This window comes from Chiloscyllium punctatum, chromosome 3 (genome assembly GCF_047496795.1).
Source record: "Chiloscyllium punctatum isolate Juve2018m chromosome 3, sChiPun1.3, whole genome shotgun sequence".
Lineage (NCBI taxonomy): Eukaryota > Metazoa > Chordata > Chondrichthyes > Orectolobiformes > Hemiscylliidae > Chiloscyllium > Chiloscyllium punctatum.
Window position 1 is genome coordinate 26,302,348 of NC_092741.1, and position 24,968 is coordinate 26,327,315.

The window sequence follows — 24,968 nt, forward strand, 5'->3', positions numbered from 1 at the left end:
CAATAACATTAGCAAATTTGCTGATGATACTGAGCTGGGTGGCAGGGTGAAATGTGATGAGGATGTTAGGAGATTACCGGGTGACCTGGACAAGTTAGGTGAGTGGTCAGATGCATGGCAGATGCACTTTAATGTGGATAAATGGATGCTTATCCACTTTGGTGGCAAGAACACGAAGGCAGATTACTACCTAAATGGAATCAATTTCGGTCAAGGGACAGTACCGAGAGATCTGGGGGTTCTTGTACACCACTCAATGAAGGTAAGCATGCAGGTACAGCAGGTAGTGAAGAAGGCTAATAGCATGCTGGCCTTCATAACAAGAGGGATCGAGTACAGAAGCAAAGAGGTTCTTCTGCAGGTGTACAGGGCCCTGGTGAGACCACACCTGGAGTACTGTGTGCAGTTCTGGTCTCCAAATTTGAGGAGAGACATTCCGGCTATTGAGGGAGTGCAGCGTAGGTTGACGAGGTCAATTCCTGGAATGGCGGGATTACCTTACACTGAAAGACTGGAGCGACTGGGCTCGTGTACCCTTGAGTTTAGAAGACTGAGAGGGGATCTGGTTGAGACATATAAGATTATCAAAGGATTGGACACTCTGGCGGCAGGAAACGTGAGTGCCGAAACAGAGGACACAGCTTAAAAATACGGGGTAGACCGTTTAGGACAGAGATGAGGAGAAACGTCTTCACCCAGAGAGTGGTGGCTGTGTGGAATGCTCTGCCCCAGAGGGCAGTGGAGGCCCAGTCTCTGGATTCATTGAAGAAAGAGTTGGACAGAGCTCTCAAGGATAGTGGAATCAAGGCTTATGGAGATAAGGCAGGAACAGGATACTGATTAAGGATGATCAGCCATGATCATATTGAATGGTGGTGCAGGCTCCAAGGGCAGAATGGCCAACTCCTGCACCTATTGTCTATTGCCCTCCTTTCCTGACTGCCAGCCGCAGACAGCGTGCAGCCCCAATCCCTTTCTTTCCCTCTTTCTTGCTGATTTTGGCAGCGCTCCGCTCTCCTCCCCTCCCTGTCTCCTGCCTGCAGCGGCAGCAAAAATAACCTGTCGCTGCATTGCGTGCGTGGCCCAACACGAGTGCAGAGGGGTGACTTGAGCAGCCCCTGCTGGCGGAAAAAGCCTACTGCACCTGGTATTCCCAGGCGGTCTCCCATCCAAGTACTAACCAGGCCTGAGTCTGCTAAGTTTCCGAGATCAGACGAGATCGGGCGTTTTCAGACTAGTATGGCCATAGGCGCTGGCCCCTGCCTTTTCTCCCCACTTCAAGGCGTGCTGGCCAGCCACATTTTCTTTGCTGCTCTTTCTCTTGATCCCCTTTGTTTTTTTCTCTCTTTTCTCTTTGCTCTTCCTCCTCCGTGCGTGCTTCCCTCCCTCCCTCCCTCCAGCTAGCCCTTGCCCACCAGGCTCCTGTCGTCTCCCACATCCCCACACAGGCCGACTGCAAGACCTCCCCCTGCTTCATAGGGCTGCAGCCTGCATTCTCTCATCCTTCCACACTCCTCCACGCCTCCATTTCGGAATGGCAGGCAGTGACCAGTGGGGTACCGCAGGGATCAGTACTGGGACCGCAGCTTTTTACAATATATGTTCATGATATAGAAGATGCTATTAGCAATAACATTAGCAAATTTGCTGATGATACTGAGCTGGGTGGCAGGGTGAAATGTGATGAGGATGTTAGGAGATTACCGGGTGACCTGGACAAGTTAGGTGAGTGGTCAGATGCATGGCAGATGCACTTTAATGTGGATAAATGGATGCTTATCCACTTTGGTGGCAAGAACACGAAGGCAGATTACTACCTAAATGGAATCAATTTCGGTCAAGGGACAGTACCGAGAGATCTGGGGGTTCTTGTACACCACTCAATGAAGGTAAGCATGCAGGTACAGCAGGTAGTGAAGAAGGCTAATAGCATGCTGGCCTTCATAACAAGAGGGATCGAGTACAGAAGCAAAGAGGTTCTTCTGCAGGTGTACAGGGCCCTGGTGAGACCACACCTGGAGTACTGTGTGCAGTTCTGGTCTCCAAATTTGAGGAGAGACATTCCGGCTATTGAGGGAGTGCAGCGTAGGTTGACGAGGTCAATTCCTGGAATGGCGGGATTACCTTACACTGAAAGACTGGAGCGACTGGGCTCGTGTACCCTTGAGTTTAGAAGACTGAGAGGGGATCTGGTTGAGACATATAAGATTATCAAAGGATTGGACACTCTGGCGGCAGGAAACGTGAGTGCCGAAACAGAGGACACAGCTTAAAAATACGGGGTAGACCGTTTAGGACAGAGATGAGGAGAAACGTCTTCACCCAGAGAGTGGTGGCTGTGTGGAATGCTCTGCCCCAGAGGGCAGTGGAGGCCCAGTCTCTGGATTCATTGAAGAAAGAGTTGGACAGAGCTCTCAAGGAGAGTGGTATCAAGGCTTATGGAGATAAGGCAGGAACAGGATACTGATTAAGGATGATCAGCCATGATCATATTGAATGGTGGTGCAGGCTCCAAGGGCAGAATGGCCAACTCCTGCACCTATTGTCTATTGCCCTCCTTTCCTGACTGCCAGCCGCAGACAGCGTGCAGCCCCAATCCCTTTCTTTCCCTCTTTCTTGCTGATTTTGGCAGCGCTCCGCTCTCCTCCCCTCCCTGTCTCCTGCCTGCAGCGGCAGCAAAAATAACCTGTCGCTGCATTGCGTGCGTGGCCCAACACGAGTGCAGAGGGGTGACTTGAGCAGCCCCTGCTGGCGGAAAAAGCCTACTGCACCTGGTATTCCCAGGCGGTCTCCCATCCAAGTACTAGCCAGGCCGGAGTCTGCTTAGCTTCCGAGATCAGACGAGATCGGGTGTTTTCAGACTAGTATGGCCGTAGGCGCTGGCCCCTGCCTTTTCTCCCCACTTCAAGGCGTGCTGGCCAGCCACATTTTCTTTGCTGCTCTTTCTCTTGATCCCCTTTGGTTTTTTTTTCTCTCTTTTCTCTTTGCTCTTCCTCCTCCGTGCGTGCTTCCCTCCCTCCCTCCCTCCAGCTAGCCCTTGCCCACCAGGCTCCTGTCGTCTCCCACATCCCCACACAGGCCGACTGCAAGACCTCCCCCTGCTTCATAGGGCTGCAGCCTGCATTCTCTCATCCTTCCACACTCCTCCACGCCTCCATTTCGGAATGGCAGGCAGTGACCTGTGGGGTACCGCAGGGATCAGTACTGGGACCGCAGCTTTTTACAATATATGTTCATGATATAGAAGATGCTATTAGCAATAACATTAGCAAATTTGCTGATGATACTGAGCTGGGTGGCAGGGTGAAATGTGATGAGGATGTTAGGAGATTACCGGGTGACCTGGACAAGTTAGGTGAGTGGTCAGATGCATGGCAGATGCACTTTAATGTGGATAAATGGATGCTTATCCACTTTGGTGGCAAGAACAGGAAGGCAGATTACTACCTAAATGGAATCAATTTCGGTCAAGGGACAGTACCGAGAGATCTGGGGGTTCTTGTACACCACTCAATGAAGGTAAGCATGCAGGTACAGCAGGTAGTGAAGAAGGCTAATAGCATGCTGGCCTTCATAACAAGAGGGATCGAGTACAGAAGCAAAGAGGTTCTTCTGCAGGTGTACAGGGCCCTGGTGAGACCACACCTGGAGTACTGTGTGCAGTTCTGGTCTGCAAATTTGAGGAGAGACATTCCGGCTATTGAGGGAGTGCAGCGTAGGTTGACGAGGTCAATTCCTGGAATGGCGGGATTACCTTACACTGAAAGACTGGAGCGACTGGGCTCGTGTACCCTTGAGTTTAGAAGACTGAGAGGGGATCTGGTTGAGACATATAAGATTATCAAAGGATTGGACACTCTGGCGGCAGGAAACGTGAGTGCCGAAACAGAGGACACAGCTTAAAAATACGGGGTAGACCGTTTAGGACAGAGATGAGGAGAAACGTCTTCACCCAGAGAGTGGTGGCTGTGTGGAATGCTCTGCCCCAGAGGGCAGTGGAGGCCCAGTCTCTGGATTCATTGAAGAAAGAGTTGGACAGAGCTCTCAAGGATAGTGGAATCAAGGCTTATGGAGATAAGGCAGGAACAGGATACTGATTAAGGATGATCAGCCATGATCATATTGAATGGTGGTGCAGGCTCCAAGGGCAGAATGGCCAACTCCTGCACCTATTGTCTATTGTCCTCCTTTCCTGACTGCCAGCCGCAGACAGCGTGCAGCCCCAATCCCTTTCTTTCCCTCTTTCTTGCTGATTTTGGCAGCGCTCCGCTCTCCTCCCCTCCCTGTCTCCTGCCTGCAGCGGCAGCAAAAATAACCTGTCGCTGCATTGCGTGCGTGGCCCAACACGAGTGCAGAGGGGTGACTTGAGCAGCCCCTGCTGGCGGAAAAAGCCTACTGCACCTGGTATTCCCAGGCGGTCTCCCATCCAAGTACTAACCAGGCCTGAGTCTGCTTAACTTCCGAGATCAGACGAGATCGGGCGTTTTCAGACTAGTATGGCCGTAGGCGCGGGCCCCTGCCTTTTCTCCCCACTTCAAGGCGTGCTGGCCAGCCACATTTTCTTTGCTGCTCTTTCTCTTGATCCCCTTTGGTTTTTTTTTCTCTCTTTTCTCTTTGCTCTTCCTCCTCCGTGCATGCTTCCCTCCCTCCCTCCCTCCCTCCAGCTAGCCCTTGCCCACCAGGCTCCTGTCGTCTCCCACATCCCCACACAGGCCGACTGCAAGACCTCCCCCTGCTTCATAGGGCTGCAGCCTGCATTCTCTCATCCTTCCACACTCCTCCACGCCTCCATTTCGGAATGGCAGGCAGTGACCAGTGGGGTACCGCAGGGATCAGTACTGGGACCGCAGCTTTTTACAATATATGTTCATGATATAGAAGATGCTATTAGCAATAACATTAGCAAATTTGCTGATGATACTGAGCTGGGTGGCAGGGTGAAATGTGATGAGGATGTTAGGAGATTACCGGGTGACCTGGACAAGTTAGGTGAGTGGTCAGATGCATGGCAGATGCACTTTAATGTGGATAAATGGATGCTTATCCACTTTGGTGGCAAGAACACGAAGGCAGATTACTACCTAAATGGAATCAATTTCGGTCAAGGGACAGTACCGAGAGATCTGGGGGTTCTTGTACACCACTCAATGAAGGTAAGCATGTAGGTACAGCAGGTAGTGAAGAAGGCTAATAGCATGCTGGCCTTCATAACAAGAGGGATCGAGTACAGAAGCAAAGAGGTTCTTCTGCAGGTGTACAGGGCCCTGGTGAGACCACACCTGGAGTACTGTGTGCAGTTCTGGTCTCCAAATTTGAGGAGAGACATTCCGGCTATTGAGGGAGTGCAGCGTAGGTTGACGAGGTCAATTCCTGGAATGGCGGGATTACCTTACACTGAAAGACTGGAGCGACTGGGCTCGTGTACCCTTGAGTTTAGAAGACTGAGAGGGGATCTGGTTGAGACATATAAGATTATCAAAGGATTGGACACTCTGGCGGCAGGAAACGTGAGTGCCGAAACAGAGGACACAGCTTAAAAATACAGGGTAGACCGTTTAGGACAGAGATGAGGAGAAACGTCTTCACCCAGAGAGTGGTGGCTGTGTGGAATGCTCTGCCCCAGAGGGCAGTGGAGGCCCAGTCTCTGGATTCATTGAAGAAAGAGTTGGACAGAGCTCTCAAGGATAGTGGAATCAAGGCTTATGGAGATAAGGCAGGAACAGGATACTGATTAAGGATGATCAGCCATGATCATATTGAATGGTGGTGCAGGCTCCAAGGGCAGAATGGCCAACTCCTGCACCTATTGTCTATTGCCCTCCTTTCCTGACTGCCAGCCGCAGACAGCGTGCAGCCCCAATCCCTTTCTTTCCCTCTTTCTTGCTGATTTTGGCAGCGCTCCGCTCTCCTCCCCTCCCTGTCTCCTGCCTGCAGCGGCAGCAAAAATAACCTGTCGCTGCATTGCGTGCGTGGCCCAACACGGGTGCAGAGGGGTGACTTGAGCAGCCCCTGCTGGCGGAAAAAGCCTACTGCACCTGGTATTCCCAGGCGGTCTCCCATCCAAGTACTAACCAGGCCGGAGTCTGCTAAGCTTCCGAGATCAGACGAGATCGGGCGTTTTCAGACTAGTATGGCCGTAGGCGCTGGCCCCTGCCTTTTCTCCCCACTTCAAGGCGTGCTGGCCAGCCACATTTTCTTTGCTGCTCTTTCTCTTGATCCCCTTTGTTTTTTTTCTCTCTTTTCTCTTTGCTCTTCCTCCTCCGTGCGTGCTTCCCTCCCTCCCTCCCTCCCTCCCTCCAGCTAGCCCTTGCCCACCAGGCTCCTGTCGTCTCCCACATCCCCACACAGGCCAACTGCAAGACCTCCCCCTGCTTCATAGGGCTGCAGCCTGCATTCTCTCATCCTTCCACACTCCTCCACGCCTCCATTTCGGAATGGCAGGCAGTGACCAGTGGGGTACCGCAGGGATCAGTACTGGGACCGCAGCTTTTTACAATATATGTTCATGATATAGAAGATGCTATTAGCAATAACATTAGCAAATTTGCTGATGATACTGAGCTGGGTGGCAGGGTGAAATGTGATGAGGATGTTAGGAGATTACCGGGTGACCTGGACAAGTTAGGTGAGTGGTCAGATGCATGGCAGATGCACTTTAATGTGGATAAATGGATGCTTATCCACTTTGGTGGCAAGAACAGGAAGGCAGATTACTACCTAAATGGAATCAATTTCGGTCAAGGGACAGTACCGAGAGATCTGGGGGTTCTTGTACACCACTCAATGAAGGTAAGCATGCAGGTACAGCAGGTAGTGAAGAAGGCTAATAGCATGCTGGCCTTCATAACAAGAGGGATCGAGTACAGAAGCAAAGAGGTTCTTCTGCAGGTGTACAGGGCCCTGGTGAGACCACACCTGGAGTACTGTGTGCAGTTCTGGTCTCCAAATTTGAGGAGAGACATTCCGGCTATTGAGGGAGTGCAGCGTAGGTTGACGAGGTCAATTCCTGGAATGGCGGGATTACCTTACACTGAAAGACTGGAGCGACTGGGCTCGTGTACCCTTGAGTTTAGAAGACTGAGAGGGGATCTGGTTGAGACATATAAGATTATCAAAGGATTGGACACTCTGGCGGCAGGAAACGTGAGTGCCGAAACAGAGGACACAGCTTAAAAATACGGGGTAGACCGTTTAGGACAGAGATGAGGAGAAACGTCTTCACCCAGAGAGTGGTGGCTGTGTGGAATGCTCTGCCCCAGAGGGCAGTGGAGGCCCAGTCTCTGGATTCATTGAAGAAAGAGTTGGACAGAGCTCTCAAGGAGAGTGGAATCAAGGCTTATGGAGATAAGGCAGGAACAGGATACTGATTAAGGATGATCAGCCATGATCATATTGAATGGTGGTGCAGGCTCCAAGGGCAGAATGGCCAACTCCTGCACCTATTGTCTATTGCCCTCCTTTCCTGACTGCCAGCCGCAGACAGCGTGCAGCCCCAATCCCTTTCTTTCCCTCTTTCTTGCTGATTTTGGCAGCGCTCCGCTCTCCTCCCCTCCCTGTCTCCTGCCTGCAGCGGCAGCAAAAATAACCTGTCGCTGCATTGCGTGCGTGGCCCAACACGAGTGCAGAGGGGTGACTTGAGCAGCCCCTGCTGGCGGAAAAAGCCTACTGCACCTGGTATTCCCAGGCGGTCTCCCATCCAAGTACTAGCCAGGCCGGAGTCTGCTTAGCTTCCGAGATCAGACGAGATCGGGTGTTTTCAGACTAGTACGGCCGTAGGCGCTGGCCCCTGCCTTTTCTCCCCACTTCAAGGCGTGCTGGCCAGCCACATTTTCTTTGCTGCTCTTTCTCTTGATCCCCTTTGGTTTTTTTTTCTCTCTTTTCTCTTTGCTCTTCCTCCTCCGTGCGTGCTTCCCTCCCTCCCTCCCTCCAGCTAGCCCTTGCCCACCAGGCTCCTGTCGTCTCCCACATCCCCACACAGGCCGACTGCAAGACCTCCCCCTGCTTCATAGGGCTGCAGCCTGCATTCTCTCATCCTTCCACACTCCTCCACGCCTCCATTTCGGAATGGCAGGCAGTGACCTGTGGGGTACCGCAGGGATCAGTACTGGGACCGCAGCTTTTTACAATATATGTTCATGATATAGAAGATGCTATTAGCAATAACATTAGCAAATTTGCTGATGATACTGAGCTGGGTGGCAGGGTGAAATGTGATGAGGATGTTAGGAGATTACCGGGTGACCTGGACAAGTTAGGTGAGTGGTCAGATGCATGGCAGATGCACTTTAATGTGGATAAATGGATGCTTATCCACTTTGGTGGCAAGAACACGAAGGCAGATTACTACCTAAATGGAATCAATTTCGGTCAAGGGACAGTACCGAGAGATCTGGGGGTTCTTGTACACCACTCAATGAAGGTAAGCATGCAGGTACAGCAGGTAGTGAAGAAGGCTAATAGCATGCTGGCCTTCATAACAAGAGGGATCGAGTACAGAAGCAAAGAGGTTCTTCTGCAGGTGTACAGGGCCCTGGTGAGACCACACCTGGAGTACTGTGTGCAGTTCTGGTCTCCAAATTTGAGGAGAGACATTCCGGCTATTGAGGGAGTGCAGCGTAGGTTGACGAGGTCAATTCCTGGAATGGCGGGATTACCTTACACTGAAAGACTGGAGCGACTGGGCTCGTGTACCCTTGAGTTTAGAAGACTGAGAGGGGATCTGGTTGAGACATATAAGATTATCAAAGGATTGGACACTCTGGCGGCAGGAAACGTGAGTGCCGAAACAGAGGACACAGCTTAAAAATACGGGGTAGACCGTTTAGGACAGAGATGAGGAGAAACGTCTTCACCCAGAGAGTGGTGGCTGTGTGGAATGCTCTGCCCCAGAGGGCAGTGGAGGCCCAGTCTCTGGATTCATTGAAGAAAGAGTTGGACAGAGCTCTCAAGGATAGTGGAATCAAGGCTTATGGAGATAAGGCAGGAACAGGATACTGATTAAGGATGATCAGCCATGATCATATTGAATGGTGGTGCAGGCTCCAAGGGCAGAATGGCCAACTCCTGCACCTATTGTCTATTGTCCTCCTTTCCTGACTGCCAGCCGCAGACAGCGTGCAGCCCCAATCCCTTTCTTTCCCTCTTTCTTGCTGATTTTGGCAGCGCTCCGCTCTCCTCCCCTCCCTGTCTCCTGCCTGCAGCGGCAGCAAAAATAACCTGTCGCTGCATTGCGTGCGTGGCCCAACACGAGTGCAGAGGGGTGACTTGAGCAGCCCCTGCTGGCGGAAAAAGCCTACTGCACCTGGTATTCCCAGGCGGTCTCCCATCCAAGTACTAACCAGGCCTGAGTCTGCTTAACTTCCGAGATCAGACGAGATCGGGCGTTTTCAGACTAGTATGGCCGTAGGCGCGGGCCCCTGCCTTTTCTCCCCACTTCAAGGCGTGCTGGCCAGCCACATTTTCTTTGCTGCTCTTTCTCTTGATCCCCTTTGGTTTTTTTTTCTCTCTTTTCTCTTTGCTCTTCCTCCTCCGTGCATGCTTCCCTCCCTCCCTCCCTCCCTCCAGCTAGCCCTTGCCCACCAGGCTCCTGTCGTCTCCCACATCCCCACACAGGCCGACTGCAAGACCTCCCCCTGCTTCATAGGGCTGCAGCCTGCATTCTCTCATCCTTCCACACTCCTCCACGCCTCCATTTCGGAATGGCAGGCAGTGACCAGTGGGGTACCGCAGGGATCAGTACTGGGACCGCAGCTTTTTACAATATATGTTCATGATATAGAAGATGCTATTAGCAATAACATTAGCAAATTTGCTGATGATACTGAGCTGGGTGGCAGGGTGAAATGTGATGAGGATGTTAGGAGATTACCGGGTGACCTGGACAAGTTAGGTGAGTGGTCAGATGCATGGCAGATGCACTTTAATGTGGATAAATGGATGCTTATCCACTTTGGTGGCAAGAACACGAAGGCAGATTACTACCTAAATGGAATCAATTTCGGTCAAGGGACAGTACCGAGAGATCTGGGGGTTCTTGTACACCACTCAATGAAGGTAAGCATGTAGGTACAGCAGGTAGTGAAGAAGGCTAATAGCATGCTGGCCTTCATAACAAGAGGGATCGAGTACAGAAGCAAAGAGGTTCTTCTGCAGGTGTACAGGGCCCTGGTGAGACCACACCTGGAGTACTGTGTGCAGTTCTGGTCTCCAAATTTGAGGAGAGACATTCCGGCTATTGAGGGAGTGCAGCGTAGGTTGACGAGGTCAATTCCTGGAATGGCGGGATTACCTTACACTGAAAGACTGGAGCGACTGGGCTCGTGTACCCTTGAGTTTAGAAGACTGAGAGGGGATCTGGTTGAGACATATAAGATTATCAAAGGATTGGACACTCTGGCGGCAGGAAACGTGAGTGCCGAAACAGAGGACACAGCTTAAAAATACAGGGTAGACCGTTTAGGACAGAGATGAGGAGAAACGTCTTCACCCAGAGAGTGGTGGCTGTGTGGAATGCTCTGCCCCAGAGGGCAGTGGAGGCCCAGTCTCTGGATTCATTGAAGAAAGAGTTGGACAGAGCTCTCAAGGATAGTGGAATCAAGGCTTATGGAGATAAGGCAGGAACAGGATACTGATTAAGGATGATCAGCCATGATCATATTGAATGGTGGTGCAGGCTCCAAGGGCAGAATGGCCAACTCCTGCACCTATTGTCTATTGCCCTCCTTTCCTGACTGCCAGCCGCAGACAGCGTGCAGCCCCAATCCCTTTCTTTCCCTCTTTCTTGCTGATTTTGGCAGCGCTCCGCTCTCCTCCCCTCCCTGTCTCCTGCCTGCAGCGGCAGCAAAAATAACCTGTCGCTGCATTGCGTGCGTGGCCCAACACGGGTGCAGAGGGGTGACTTGAGCAGCCCCTGCTGGCGGAAAAAGCCTACTGCACCTGGTATTCCCAGGCGGTCTCCCATCCAAGTACTAACCAGGCCGGAGTCTGCTAAGCTTCCGAGATCAGACGAGATCGGGCGTTTTCAGACTAGTATGGCCGTAGGCGCTGGCCCCTGCCTTTTCTCCCCACTTCAAGGCGTGCTGGCCAGCCACATTTTCTTTGCTGCTCTTTCTCTTGATCCCCTTTGTTTTTTTTCTCTCTTTTCTCTTTGCTCTTCCTCCTCCGTGCGTGCTTCCCTCCCTCCCTCCCTCCCTCCCTCCCTCCAGCTAGCCCTTGCCCACCAGGCTCCTGTCGTCTCCCACATCCCCACACAGGCCAACTGCAAGACCTCCCCCTGCTTCATAGGGCTGCAGCCTGCATTCTCTCATCCTTCCACACTCCTCCACGCCTCCATTTCGGAATGGCAGGCAGTGACCAGTGGGGTACCGCAGGGATCAGTACTGGGACCGCAGCTTTTTACAATATATGTTCATGATATAGAAGATGCTATTAGCAATAACATTAGCAAATTTGCTGATGATACTGAGCTGGGTGGCAGGGTGAAATGTGATGAGGATGTTAGGAGATTACCGGGTGACCTGGACAAGTTAGGTGAGTGGTCAGATGCATGGCAGATGCACTTTAATGTGGATAAATGGATGCTTATCCACTTTGGTGGCAAGAACAGGAAGGCAGATTACTACCTAAATGGAATCAATTTCGGTCAAGGGACAGTACCGAGAGATCTGGGGGTTCTTGTACACCACTCAATGAAGGTAAGCATGCAGGTACAGCAGGTAGTGAAGAAGGCTAATAGCATGCTGGCCTTCATAACAAGAGGGATCGAGTACAGAAGCAAAGAGGTTCTTCTGCAGGTGTACAGGGCCCTGGTGAGACCACACCTGGAGTACTGTGTGCAGTTCTGGTCTCCAAATTTGAGGAGAGACATTCCGGCTATTGAGGGAGTGCAGCGTAGGTTGACGAGGTCAATTCCTGGAATGGCGGGATTACCTTACACTGAAAGACTGGAGCGACTGGGCTCGTGTACCCTTGAGTTTAGAAGACTGAGAGGGGATCTGGTTGAGACATATAAGATTATCAAAGGATTGGACACTCTGGCGGCAGGAAACGTGAGTGCCGAAACAGAGGACACAGCTTAAAAATACGGGGTAGACCGTTTAGGACAGAGATGAGGAGAAACGTCTTCACCCAGAGAGTGGTGGCTGTGTGGAATGCTCTGCCCCAGAGGGCAGTGGAGGCCCAGTCTCTGGATTCATTGAAGAAAGAGTTGGACAGAGCTCTCAAGGATAGTGGAAGCAAGGCTTATGGAGATAAGGCAGGAACAGGATACTGATTAAGGATGATCAGCCATGATCATATTGAATGGTGGTGCAGGCTCCAAGGGCAGAATGGCCAACTCCTGCACCTATTGTCTATTGCCCTCCTTTCCTGACTGCCAGCCGCAGACAGCGTGCAGCCCCAATCCCTTTCTTTCCCTCTTTCTTGCTGATTTTGGCAGCGCTCCGCTCTCCTCCCCTCCCTGTCTCCTGCCTGCAGCGGCAGCAAAAATAACCTGTCGCTGCATTGCGTGCGTGGCCCAACACGAGTGCAGAGGGGTGACTTGAGCAGCCCCTGCTGGCGGAAAAAGCCTACTGCACCTGGTATTCCCAGGCGGTCTCCCATCCAAGTACTAACCAGGCCTGAGTCTGCTTAGCTTCCGAGATCAGACGAGATCGGGCGTTTTCAGACTAGTATGGCCGTAGGCGCTGGCCCCTTCCTTTTCTCCCCACTTCAAGGCGTGCTGGCCAGCCACATTTTCTTTGCTGCTCTTTCTCTTGATCCCCTTTGGTTTTTTTTTCTCTCTTTTCTCTTTGCTCTTCCTCCTCCGTGCGTGCTTCCCTCCCTCCCTCCCTCCCTCCAGCTAGCCCTTGCCCACCAGGCTCCTGTCGTCTCCCACATCCCCACACAGGCCGACTGCAAGACCTCCCCCTGCTTCATAGGGCTGCAGCCTGCATTCTCTCATCCTTCCACACTCCTCCACGCCTCCATTTCGGAATGGCAGGCAGTGACCAGTGGGGTACCGCAGGGATCAGTACTGGGACCGCAGCTTTTTACAATATATGTTCATGATATAGAAGATGCTATTAGCAATAACATTAGCAAATTTGCTGATGATACTGAGCTGGGTGGCAGGGTGAAATGTGATGAGGATGTTAGGAGATTACCGGGTGACCTGGACAAGTTAGGTGAGTGGTCAGATGCATGGCAGATGCACTTTAATGTGGATAAATGGATGCTTATCCACTTTGGTGGCAAGAACACGAAGGCAGATTACTACCTAAATGGAATCAATTTCGGTCAAGGGACAGTACCGAGAGATCTGGGGGTTCTTGTACACCACTCAATGAAGGTAAGCATGCAGGTACAGCAGGTAGTGAAGAAGGCTAATAGCATGCTGGCCTTCATAACAAGAGGGATCGAGTACAGAAGCAAAGAGGTTCTTCTGCAGGTGTACAGGGCCCTGGTGAGACCACACCTGGAGTACTGTGTGCAGTTCTGGTCTCCAAATTTGAGGAGAGACATTCCGGCTATTGAGGGAGTGCAGCGTAGGTTGACGAGGTCAATTCCTGGAATGGCGGGATTACCTTACACTGAAAGACTGGAGCGACTGGGCTCGTGTACCCTTGAGTTTAGAAGACTGAGAGGGGATCTGGTTGAGACATATAAGATTATCAAAGGATTGGACACTCTGGCGGCAGGAAACGTGAGTGCCGAAACAGAGGACACAGCTTAAAAATACGGGGTAGACCGTTTAGGACAGAGATGAGGAGAAACGTCTTCAACCAGAGAGTGGTGGCTGTGTGGAATGCTCTGCCCCAGAGGGCAGTGGAGGCCCAGTCTCTGGATTCATTGAAGAAAGAGTTGGACAGAGCTCTCAAGGATAGTGGAATCAAGGCTTATGGAGATAAGGCAGGAACAGGATACTGATTAAGGATGATCAGCCATGATCATATTGAATGGTGGTGCAGGCTCCAAGGGCAGAATGGCCAACTCCTGCACCTATTGTCTATTGCCCTCCTTTCCTGACTGCCAGCCGCAGACAGCGTGCAGCCCCAATCCCTTTCTTTCCCTCTTTCTTGCTGATTTTGGCAGCGCTCCGCTCTCCTCCCCTCCCTGTCTCCTGCCTGCAGCGGCAGCAAAAATAACCTGTCGCTGCATTGCGTGCGTGGCCCAACACGAGTGCAGAGGGGTGACTTGAGCAGCCCCTGCTGGCGGAAAAAGCCTACTGCACCTGGTATTCCCAGGCGGTCTCCCATCCAAGTACTAACCAGGCCTAAGTCTGCTAAGCTTCCGAGATCAGACGAGATCGGGCGTTTTCAGACTAGTATGGCCGTAGGCGCTGGCCCCTGCCTTTTCTCCCCACTTCAAGGCGTGCTGGCCAGCCACATTTTCTTTGCTGCTCTTTCTCTTGATCCCCTTTATTTTTTTTCTCTCTTTTCTCTTTGCTCTTCCTCCTCCGTGCGTGCTTCCCTCCCTCCCTCCAGCTAGACCTTGCCCACCAGGCTCCTGTCGTCTCCCACATCCCCACACAGGCCGACTGCAAGACCTCCCCCTGCTTCATAGGGCTGCAGCCTTCATTCTCTCATCCTTCCACACTCCTCCACGCCTCCATTTCGGAATGGCAGGCAGTGACCAGTGGGGTACCGCAGGGATCAGTACTGGGACCGCAGCTTTTTACAATATATGTTCATGATATAGAAGATGCTATTAGCAATAACATTAGCAAATTTGCTGATGATACTGAGCTGGGTGGCAGGGTGAAATGTGATGAGGATGTTAGGAGATTACCGGGTGACCTGGACAAGTTAGGTGAGTGGTCAGATGCATGGCAGATGCACTTTAATGTGGATAAATGGATGCTTATCCACTTTGGTGGCAAGAACAGGAAGGCAGATTACTACCTAAATGGAATCAATTTCGGTCAAGGGACAGTACCGAGAGATCTGGGGGTTCTTGTACACCACTCAATGAAGGTAAGCATGCAGGTACAGCAGGTAGTGAAGAAGGCTAATAGCATGCTGGCCTTCATAACAAGAGGGATCGAGTACAGAAGCAAAGAGGTTCTTCTGCAGGTGTACAGGGCCCTGGTGAGACCACACCTGGAGTACTGTGTGCAGTTCTGGTCTCCAAATTTGAGGAGAGACATTCCGGCTGTTGAGGGAGTGCAGCGTAGGTTGACGAGGTCAATTCCTGGAATGGCGGGATTACCTTACACTGAAAGACTGGAGCGACTGGGCTCGTGTACCCTTGAGTTTAGAAGACTGAGAGGGGATCTGGTTGAGACATATAAGATTATCAAAGGATTGGACACTCTGGCGGCAGGAAACGTGAGTGCCGAAACAGAGGACACAGCTTAAAAATACGGGGTAGACCGTTTAGGACAGAGATGAGGAGAAACGTCTTCACCCAGAGAGTGGTGGCTGTGTGGAATGCTCTGCCCCAGAGGGCAGTGGAGGCCCAGTCTCTGGATTCATTGAAGAAAGAGTTGGACAGAGCTCTCAAGGATAGTGGAATCAAGGCTTATGGAGATAAGGCAGGAACAGGATACTGATTAAGGATGATCAGCCATGATCATATTGAATGGTGGTGCAGGCTCCAAGGGCAGAATGGCCAACTCCTGCACCTATTGTCTATTGCCCTCCTTTCCTGACTGCCAGCCGCAGACAGCGTGCAGCCCCAATCCCTTTCTTTCCCTCTTTCTTGCTGATTTTGGCAGCGCTCCGCTCTCCTCCCCTCCCTGTCTCCTGCCTGCAGCGGCAGCAAAAATAACCTGTCGCTGCATTGCGTGCGTGGCCCAACACGAGTGCAGAGGGGTGACTTGAGCAGCCCCTGCTGGCGGAAAAAGCCTACTGCACCTGGTATTCCCAGGCGGTCTCCCATCCAAGTACTAACCAGGCCTGAGTCTGCTAAGCTTCCGAGATCAGACGAGATCGGGCGTTTTCAGACTAGTATGGCCGTAGGCGCTGGCCCCTGCCTTTTCTCCCCACTTCAAGGCGTGCTGGCCAGCCACATTTTCTTTGCTGCTCTTTCTCTTGATCCCCTTTGGTTTTTTTTTCTCTCTTTTCTCTTTGCTCTTCCTCCTCCGTGCGTGCTTCCCTCCCTCCCTCCCTCCCTCCAGCTAGCCCTTGCCCACCAGGCTCCTGTCGTCTCCCACATCCCCACACAGGCCGACTGCAAGACCTCCCCCTGCTTCATAGGGCTGCAGCCTGCATTCTCTCATCCTTCCACACTCCTCCACGCCTCCATTTCGGAATGGCAGGCAGTGACCAGTGGGGTACCGCAGGGATCAGTACTGGGACCGCAGCTTTTTACAATATATGTTCATGATATAGAAGATGCTATTAGCAATAACATTAGCAAATTTGCTGATGATACTGAGCTGGGTGGCAGGGTGAAATGTGATGAGGATGTTAGGAGATTACCGGGTGACCTGGACAAGTTAGGTGAGTGGTCAGATGCATGGCAGATGCACTTTAATGTGGATAAATGGATGCTTATCCACTTTGGTGGCAAGAACAGGAAGGCAGATTACTACCTAAATGGAATCAATTTCGGTCAAGGGACAGTACCGAGAGATCTGGGGGTTCTTGTACACCACTCAATGAAGGTAAGCATGCAGGTACAGCAGGTAGTGAAGAAGGCTAATAGCATGCTGGCCTTCATAACAAGAGGGATCGAGTACAGAAGCAAAGAGGTTCTTCTGCAGGTGTACAGGGCCCTGGTGAGACCACACCTGGAGTACTGTGTGCAGTTCTGGTCTCCAAATTTGAGGAGAGACATTCCGGCTATTGAGGGAGTGCAGCGTAGGTTGACGAGGTCAATTCCTGGAATGGCGGGATTACCTTACACTGAAAGACTGGAGCGACTGGGCTCGTGTACCCTTGAGTTTAGAAGACTGAGAGGGGATCTGGTTGAGACATATAAGATTATCAAAGGATTGGACACTCTGGCGGCAGGAAACGTGAGTGCCGAAACAGAGGACACAGCTTAAAAATACGGGGTAGACCGTTTAGGACAGAGATGAGGAGAAACGTCTTCACCCAGAGAGTGGTGGCTGTGTGGAATGCTCTGCCCCAGAGGGCAGTGGAGGCCCAGTCTCTGGATTCATTGAAGAAAGAGTTGGACAGAGCTCTCAAGGATAGTGGAATCAAGGCTTATGGAGATAAGGCAGGAACAGGATACTGATTAAGGATGATCAGCCATGATCATATTGAATGGTGGTGCAGGCTCCAAGGGCAGAATGGCCAACTCCTGCACCTATTGTCTATTGCCCTCCTTTCCTGACTGCCAGCCGCAGACAGCGTGCAGCCCCAATCCCTTTCTTTCCCTCTTTCTTGCTGATTTTGGCAGCGCTCCGCTCTCCTCCCCTCCCTGTCACCTGCCTGCAGCGGCAGCAAAAATAACCTGTCGCTGCATTGCGTGCGTGGCCCAACACGAGTGCAGAGGGGTGACTTGAGCAGCCCCTGCTGGCGGAAAAAGCCTACTGCACCTGGTATTCCCAGGCGGTCTCCCATCCAAGTACTAACCAGGCCTGAGTCTGCTAAGCTTCCGAGATCAGACGAGATCGGGCGTTTTCAGACTAGTATGGCCGTAGGCGCTGGCCCCTGCCTTTTCTCCCCACTTCAAGGCGTGCTGGCCAGCCACATTTTCTTTGCTGCTCTTTCTCTTGATCCCCTTTGTTTTTTTTCTCTCTTTTCTCTTTGCTCTTCCTCCTCCGTGCGTGCTTCCCTCCCTCCCTCCCTCCCTCCAGCTAGCCCTTGCCCACCAGGCTCCTGTCGTCTCCCACATCCCCACACAGGCCGACTGCAAGACCTCCCCCTGCTTCATAGGGCTGCAGCCTGCATTCTCTCATCCTTCCACACTCCTCCACGCCTCCATTTCGGAATGGCAGGCAGTGACCAGTGGGGTACCGCAGGGATCAGTACTGGGACCGCAGCTTTTTACAATATATGTTCATGATATAGAAGATGCTATTAGCAATAACATTAGCAAATTTGCTGATGATACTGAGCTGGGTGGCAGGGTGAAATGTGATGAGGATGTTAGGAGATTACCGGGTGACCTGGACAAGTTAGGTGAGTGGTCAGATGCATGGCAGATGCACTTTAATGTGGATAAATGGATGCTTATCCACTTTGGTGGCAAGAACAGGAAGGCAGATTACTACCTAAATGGAATCAATTTCGGTCAAGGGACAGTACCGAGAGATCTGGGGGTTCTTGTACACCACTCAATGAAGGTAAGCATGCAGGTACAGCAGGTAGTGAAGAAGGCTAATAGCATGCTGGCCTTCATAACAAGAGGGATCGAGTACAGAAGCAAAGAGGTTCTTCTGCAGGTGTACAGGGCCCTGGTGAGACCACACCTGGAGTACTGTGTGCAGTTCTGGTCTCCAAATTTGAGGAGAGACATTCCGGCTGTTGAGGGAGTGCAGCGTAGGTTGACGAGGTCAATTCCTGGAATGGCGGGATTACCTTACACTGAAAGACTGGAGCGACTGGGCTCGTGTACCCTTGAGTTTAGAAGACTGAGAGGGGATCTGGTTGAGACATATAAGATTATCAAAGGATTGGACACTCTGGCGGCAGGAAACGTGAGTGCCGAAACAGAGGACACAGCTTAAAAATACGGGGTAGACCGTTTAGGACAGAGATGAGGAGAAACGTCTTCACCCAGAGAGTGGTGGCTGTGTGGAATGCTCTGCCCCAGAGGGCAGTGGAGGCCCAGTCTCTGGATTCATTGAAGAAAGAGTTGGACAGAGCTCTCAAGGATAGTGGAATCAAGGCTTATGGAGATAAGGCAGGAACAGGATACTGATTAAGGATGATCAGCCATGATCATATTGAATGGTGGTGCAGGCTCCAAGGGCAGAATGGCCAACTCCTGCACCTATTGTCTATTGCCCTCCTTTCCTGACTGCCAGCCGCAGACAGCGTGCAGCCCCAATCCCTTTCTTTCCCTCTTTCTTGCTGATTTTGGCAGCGCTCCGCTCTCCTCCCCTCCCTGTCACCTGCCTGCAGCGGCAGCAAAAATAACCTGTCGCTGCATTGCGTGCGTGGCCCAACACGAGTGCAGAGGGGTGACTTGAGCAGCCCCTGCTGGCGGAAAAAGCCTACTGCACCTGGTATTCCCAGGCGGTCTCCCATCCAAGTACGAACCAGGCCTGAGTCTGCTAAGCTTCCGAGATCAGACGAGATCGGGCGTTTTCAGACTAGTATGGCCGTAGGCGCTGGCCCCTGCCTTTTCTCCCCACTTCAAGGCGTGCTGGCCAGCCACATTTTCTTTGCTGCTCTTTCTCTTGATCCCCTTTGGTTTTTTTTTCTCTCTTTTCTCTTTGCTCTTCCTCCTCCGTGCGTGCTTCCCTCCCTCCCTCCCTCCCTCCAGCTAGCCCTTGCCCACCAGGCTCCTGTCGTCTCCCACATCCCCACACAGGCCGACTGCAAGACCTCCCCCTGCTTCATAGGGCTGCAGCCTGCATTCTCTCATCCTTCCACACTCCTCCACGCCTCCATTTCGGAATGGCAGGCAGTGACCTGTGGGGTACCGCAGGGATCAGTACTGGGACCGCAGCTTTTTACAATATATGTTCATGATATAGAAGATGCTATTAGCAATAACATTAGCAAATTTGCTGATGATACTGAGCTGGGTGGCAGGGTGAAATGTGATGAGGATGTTAGGAGATTACCGGGTGACCTGGACAAGTTAGGTGAGTGGTCAGATGCATGGCAGATGCACTTTAATGTGGATAAATGGATGCTTATCCACTTTGGTGGCAAGAACACGAAGGCAGATTACTACCTAAATGGAATCAATTTCGGTCAAGGGACAGTACCGAGAGATCTGGGGGTTCTTGTACACCACTCAATGAAGGTAAGCATGCAGGTACAGCAGGTAGTGAAGAAGGCTAATAGCATGCTGGCCTTCATAACAAGAGGGATCGAGTACAGAAGCAAAGAGGTTCTTCTGCAGGTGTACAGGGCCCTGGTGAGACCACACCTGGAGTACTGTGTGCAGTTCTGGTCTCCAAATTTGAGGAGAGACATTCCGGCTATTGAGGGAGTGCAGCGTAGGTTGACGAGGTCAATTCCTGGAATGGCGGGATTACCTTACACTGAAAGATTGGAGCGACTGGGCTCGTGTACCCTTGAGTTTAGAAGACTGAGAGGGGATCTGGTTGAGACATATAAGATTATCAAAGGATTGGACACTCTGGCGGCAGGAAACGTGAGTGCCGAAACAGAGGACACAGCTTAAAAATACGGGGTAGACCGTTTAGGACAGAGATGAGGAGAAACGTCTTCACCCAGAGAGTGGTGGCTGTGTGGAATGCTCTGCCCCAGAGGGCAGTGGAGGCCCAGTCTCTGGATTCATTGAAGAAAGAGTTGGACAGAGCTCTCAAGGATAGTGGAATCAAGGCTTATGGAGATAAGGCAGGAACAGGATACTGATTAAGGATGATCAGCCATGATCATATTGAATGGTGGTGCAGGCTCCAAGGGCAGAATGGCCAACTCCTGCACCTATTGTCTATTGTCCTCCTTTCCTGACTGCCAGCCGCAGACAGCGTGCAGCCCCAATCCCTTTCTTTCCCTCTTTCTTGCTGATTTTGGCAGCGCTCCGCTCTCCTCCCCTCCCTGTCTCCTGCCTGCAGCGGCAGCAAAAATAACCTGTCGCTGCATTGCGTGCGTGGCCCAACACGAGTGCAGAGGGGTGACTTGAGCAGCCCCTGCTGGCGGAAAAAGCCTACTGCACCTGGTATTCCCAGGCGGTCTCCCATCCAAGTACTAACCAGGCCTGAGTCTGCTTAGCTTCCGAGATCAGACGAGATCGGGCGTTTTCAGACTAGTATGGCCGTAGGCGCTGGCCCCTGCCTTTTCTCCCCACTTCAAGGCGTGCTGGCCAGCCACATTTTCTTTGCTGCTCTTTCTCTTGATCCCCTTTGGTTTTTTTTTCTCTCTTTTCTCTTTGCTCTTCCTCCTCCGTGCGTGCTTCCCTCCCTCCCTCCCTCCCTCCAGCTAGCCCTTGCCCACCAGGCTCCTGTCGTCTCCCCCATCCCCACACAGGCCGACTGCAAGACCTCCCCCTGCTTCATAGGGCTGCAGCCTGCATTCTCTCATCCTTCCACACTCCTCCACGCCTCCATTTCGGAATGGCAGGCAGTGACCAGTGGGGTACCGCAGGGATCAGTACTGGGACCGCAGCTTTTTACAATATATGTTCATGATATAGAAGATGCTATTAGCAATAACATTAGCAAATTTGCTGATGATACTGAGCTGGGTGGCAGGGTGAAATGTGATGAGGATGTTAGGAGATTACCGGGTGACCTGGACAAGTTAGGTGAGTGGTCAGATGCATGGCAGATGCACTTTAATGTGGATAAATGGATGCTTATCCACTTTGGTGGCAAGAACACGAAGGCAGATTACTACCTAAATGGAATCAATTTCGGTCAAGGGACAGTACCGAGAGATCTGGGGGTTCTTGTACACCACTCAATGAAGGTAAGCATGCAGGTACAGCAGGTAGTGAAGAAGGCTAATAGCATGCTGGCCTTCATAACAAGAGGGATCGAGTACAGAAGCAAAGAGGTTCTTCTGCAGGTGTACAGGGCCCTGGTGAGACCACACCTGGAGTACTGTGTGCAGTTCTGGTCTCCAAATTTGAGGAGAGACATTCCGGCTATTGAGGGAGTGCAGCGTAGGTTGACGAGGTCAATTCCTGGAATGGCGGGATTACCTTACACTGAAAGACTGGAGCGACTGGGCTCGTGTACCCTTGAGTTTAGAAGACTGAGAGGGGATCTGGTTGAGACATATAAGATTATCAAAGGATTGGACACTCTGGCGGCAGGAAACGTGAGTGCCGAAACAGAGGACACAGCTTAAAAATACGGGGTAGACCGTTTAGGACAGAGATGAGGAGAAACATCTTCACCCAGAGAGTGGTGGCTGTGTGGAATGCTCTGCCCCAGAGGGCAGTGGAGGCCCAGTCTCTGGATTCATTGAAGAAAGAGTTGGACAGAGCTCTCAAGGATAGTGGAATCAAGGCTTATGGAGATAAGGCAGGAACAGGATACTGATTAAGGATGATCAGCCATGATCATATTGAATGGTGGTGCAGGCTCCAAGGGCAGAATGGCCAACTCCTGCACCTATTGTCTATTGCCCTCCTTTCCTGACTGCCAGCCGCAGACAGCGTGCAGCCCCAATCCCTTTCTTTCCCTCTTTCTTGCTGATTTTGGCAGCGCTCCGCTCTCCTCCCCTCCCTGTCTCCTGCCTGCAGCGGCAGCAAAAGTAACCTGTCGCTGCATTGCGTGCGTGGCCCAACACGAGTGCAGAGGGGTGACTTGAGCAGCCCCTGCTGGCGGAAAAAGCCTACTGCACCTGGTATTCCCAGGCGGTCTCCCATCCAAGTACTAACCAGGCCTGAGTCTGCTTAGCTTCCGAGATCAGACGAGATCGGGCGTTTTCAGACTAGTATGGCCGTAGGCGCTGGCCCCTGCCTTTTCTCCCCACTTCAAGGCGTGCTGGCCAGCCACATTTTCTTTGCTGCTCTTTCTCTTGATCCCCTTTGTTTTTTTTCTCTCTTTTCTCTTTGCTCTTCCTCCTCCGTGCGTGCTTCCCTCCCTCCCTCCCTCCCTCCAGCTAGCCCTTGCCCACCAGGCTCCTGTCGTCTCCCACATCCCCACACAGGCCGACTGCAAGACCTCCCCCTGCTTCATAGGGCTGCAGCCTGCATTCTCTCATCCTTCCACACTCCTCCACGCCTCCATTTCGGAATGGCAGGCAGTGACCAGTGGGGTACCGCAGGGATCAGTACTGGGACCGCAGCTTTTTACAATATATGTTCATGATATAGAAGATGCTATTAGCAATAACATTAGCAAATTTGCTGATGATACTGAGCTGGGTGGCAGGGTGAAATGTGATGAGGATGTTAGGAGATTACCGGGTGACCTGGACAAGTTAGGTGAGTGGTCAGATGCATGGCAGATGCACTTTAATGTGGATAAATGGATGCTTATCCACTTTGGTGGCAAGAACAGGAAGGCAGATTACTACCTAAATGGAATCAATTTCGGTCAAGGGACAGTACCGAGAGATCTGGGGGTTCTTGTACACCACTCAATGAAGGTAAGCATGCAGGTACAGCAGGTAGTGAAGAAGGCTAATAGCATGCTGGCCTTCATAACAAGAGGGATCGAGTACAGAAGCAAAGAGGTTCTTCTGCAGGTGTACAGGGCCCTGGTGAGACCACACCTGGAGTACTGTGTGCAGTTCTGGTCTCCAAATTTGAGGAGAGACATTCCGGCTATTGAGGGAGTGCAGCGTAGGTTGACGAGGTCAATTCCTGGAATGGCGGGATTACCTTACACTGAAAGACTGGAGCGACTGGGCTCGTGTACCCTTGAGTTTAGAAGACTGAGAGGGGATCTGGTTGAGACATATAAGATTATCAAAGGATTGGACACTCTGGCGGCAGGAAACGTGAGTGCCGAAACAGAGGACACAGCTTAAAAATACGGGGTAGACCGTTTAGGACAGAGATGAGGAGAAACGTCTTCACCCAGAGAGTGGTGGCTGTGTGGAATGCTCTGCCCCAGAGGGCAGTGGAGGCCCAGTCTCTGGATTCATTGAAGAAAGAGTTGGACAGAGCTCTCAAGGATAGTGGAATCAAGGCTTATGGAGATAAGGCAGGAACAGGATACTGATTAAGGATGATCAGCCATGATCATATTGAATGGTGGTGCAGGCTCCAAGGGCAGAATGGCCAACTCCTGCACCTATTGTCTATTGCCCTCCTTTCCTGACTGCCAGCCGCAGACAGCGTGCAGCCCCAATCCCTTTCTTTCCCTCTTTCTTGCTGATTTTGGCAGCGCTCCGCTCTCCTCCCCTCCCTGTCACCTGCCTGCAGCGGCAGCAAAAATAACCTGTCGCTGCATTGCGTGCGTGGCCCAACACGAGTGCAGAGGGGTGACTTGAGCAGCCCCTGCTGGCGGAATAAGCCGACTGCACCTGGTATTCCCAGGCGGTCTCCCATCCAAGTACTAACCTGGCCTGAGTCTGCTTAGCTGCCGAGATCAGACGAGATCGGGCGATTTCAGACTAGTATGGCCGTAGGCGCTGGCCCCTGCCTTTTCTCCCCACTTCAAGGCGTGCTGGCCAGCCACATTTTCTTTGCTGCTCTTTCTCTTGATTCCCTTTGTTTTTTTTTTCTCTCTTTTCTCTTTGCTCTTCCTCCTCCGTGCGTGCTTCCCTCCCTCCCTCCCTCCCTCCAGCTAGCCCTTGCCCACCAGGCTCCTGTCGTCTCCCACATCCCCACACAGGCCGACTGCAAGACCTCCCCCTGCTTCATAGGGCTGCAGCCTGCATTCTCTCATCCTTCCACACTCCTCCACGCCTCCATTTCGGAATGGCAGGCAGTGACCAGTGGGGTACCGCAGGGATCAGTACTGGGACCGCAGCTTTTTACAATATATGTTCATGATATAGAAGATGCTATTAGCAATAACATTAGCAAATTTGCTGATGATACTGAGCTGGGTGGCAGGGTGAAATGTGATGAGGATGTTAGGAGATTACCGGGTGACCTGGACAAGTTAGGTGAGTGGTCAGATGCATGGCAGATGCACTTTAATGTGGATAAATGGATGCTTATCCACTTTGGTGGCAAGAACACGAAGGCAGATTACTACCTAAATGGAATCAATTTCGGTCAAGGGACAGTACCGAGAGATCTGGGGGTTCTTGTACACCACTCAATGAAGGTAAGCATGCAGGTACAGCAGGTAGTGAAGAAGGCTAATAGCATGCTGGCCTTCATAACAAGAGGGATCGAGTACAGAAGCAAAGAGGTTCTTCTGCAGGTGTACAGGGCCCTGGTGAGACCACACCTGGAGTACTGTGTGCAGTTCTGGTCTCCAAATTTGAGGAGAGACATTCCGGCTATTGAGGGAGTGCAGCGTAGGTTGACGAGGTCAATTC

General features: G+C 51.8%; 15 non-coding genes across 15 annotated transcripts; all 15 read right to left on the reverse strand.

Annotated features, from left to right (window-relative positions):
* Positions 1-1,132: 1,132 nt before the first annotated feature.
* LOC140471074 (5S ribosomal RNA) lies at positions 1,133-1,251 on the reverse strand. Its single transcript, XR_011956847.1, has one exon. It is a non-coding gene; the product is annotated as a 5S ribosomal RNA (ribosomal RNA).
* A 1,508-nt stretch (positions 1,252-2,759) lies between these two features.
* On the reverse strand, positions 2,760-2,878 carry LOC140468171 (5S ribosomal RNA). Its single transcript, XR_011955608.1, has one exon. It is a non-coding gene; the product is annotated as a 5S ribosomal RNA (ribosomal RNA).
* A 1,511-nt stretch (positions 2,879-4,389) lies between these two features.
* LOC140475337 (5S ribosomal RNA) lies at positions 4,390-4,508 on the reverse strand. The gene has a single exon (XR_011959890.1). It is a non-coding gene; the product is annotated as a 5S ribosomal RNA (ribosomal RNA).
* Positions 4,509-6,023: 1,515 nt separating this feature from the next.
* Positions 6,024-6,142, reverse strand: LOC140470692 (5S ribosomal RNA). The gene has a single exon (XR_011956620.1). It is a non-coding gene; the product is annotated as a 5S ribosomal RNA (ribosomal RNA).
* Positions 6,143-7,659: 1,517 nt separating this feature from the next.
* LOC140469533 (5S ribosomal RNA) lies at positions 7,660-7,778 on the reverse strand. Its single transcript, XR_011956139.1, has one exon. It is a non-coding gene; the product is annotated as a 5S ribosomal RNA (ribosomal RNA).
* Positions 7,779-9,289: 1,511 nt separating this feature from the next.
* Positions 9,290-9,408, reverse strand: LOC140475446 (5S ribosomal RNA). The gene has a single exon (XR_011959986.1). It is a non-coding gene; the product is annotated as a 5S ribosomal RNA (ribosomal RNA).
* Positions 9,409-10,923: 1,515 nt separating this feature from the next.
* LOC140470703 (5S ribosomal RNA) lies at positions 10,924-11,042 on the reverse strand. Its single transcript, XR_011956622.1, has one exon. It is a non-coding gene; the product is annotated as a 5S ribosomal RNA (ribosomal RNA).
* A 1,521-nt stretch (positions 11,043-12,563) lies between these two features.
* LOC140473758 (5S ribosomal RNA) lies at positions 12,564-12,682 on the reverse strand. The gene has a single exon (XR_011958596.1). It is a non-coding gene; the product is annotated as a 5S ribosomal RNA (ribosomal RNA).
* A 1,515-nt stretch (positions 12,683-14,197) lies between these two features.
* Positions 14,198-14,316, reverse strand: LOC140468670 (5S ribosomal RNA). The gene has a single exon (XR_011955796.1). It is a non-coding gene; the product is annotated as a 5S ribosomal RNA (ribosomal RNA).
* Positions 14,317-15,821: 1,505 nt separating this feature from the next.
* On the reverse strand, positions 15,822-15,940 carry LOC140469091 (5S ribosomal RNA). Its single transcript, XR_011955953.1, has one exon. It is a non-coding gene; the product is annotated as a 5S ribosomal RNA (ribosomal RNA).
* Positions 15,941-17,455: 1,515 nt separating this feature from the next.
* On the reverse strand, positions 17,456-17,574 carry LOC140469095 (5S ribosomal RNA). The gene has a single exon (XR_011955954.1). It is a non-coding gene; the product is annotated as a 5S ribosomal RNA (ribosomal RNA).
* Positions 17,575-19,087: 1,513 nt separating this feature from the next.
* LOC140470385 (5S ribosomal RNA) lies at positions 19,088-19,206 on the reverse strand. Its single transcript, XR_011956481.1, has one exon. It is a non-coding gene; the product is annotated as a 5S ribosomal RNA (ribosomal RNA).
* A 1,515-nt stretch (positions 19,207-20,721) lies between these two features.
* Positions 20,722-20,840, reverse strand: LOC140473769 (5S ribosomal RNA). The gene has a single exon (XR_011958607.1). It is a non-coding gene; the product is annotated as a 5S ribosomal RNA (ribosomal RNA).
* Positions 20,841-22,355: 1,515 nt separating this feature from the next.
* Positions 22,356-22,474, reverse strand: LOC140473780 (5S ribosomal RNA). Its single transcript, XR_011958615.1, has one exon. It is a non-coding gene; the product is annotated as a 5S ribosomal RNA (ribosomal RNA).
* A 1,513-nt stretch (positions 22,475-23,987) lies between these two features.
* Positions 23,988-24,106, reverse strand: LOC140469514 (5S ribosomal RNA). Its single transcript, XR_011956132.1, has one exon. It is a non-coding gene; the product is annotated as a 5S ribosomal RNA (ribosomal RNA).
* Between the last annotated feature and the right edge of the window lie 862 nt (positions 24,107-24,968).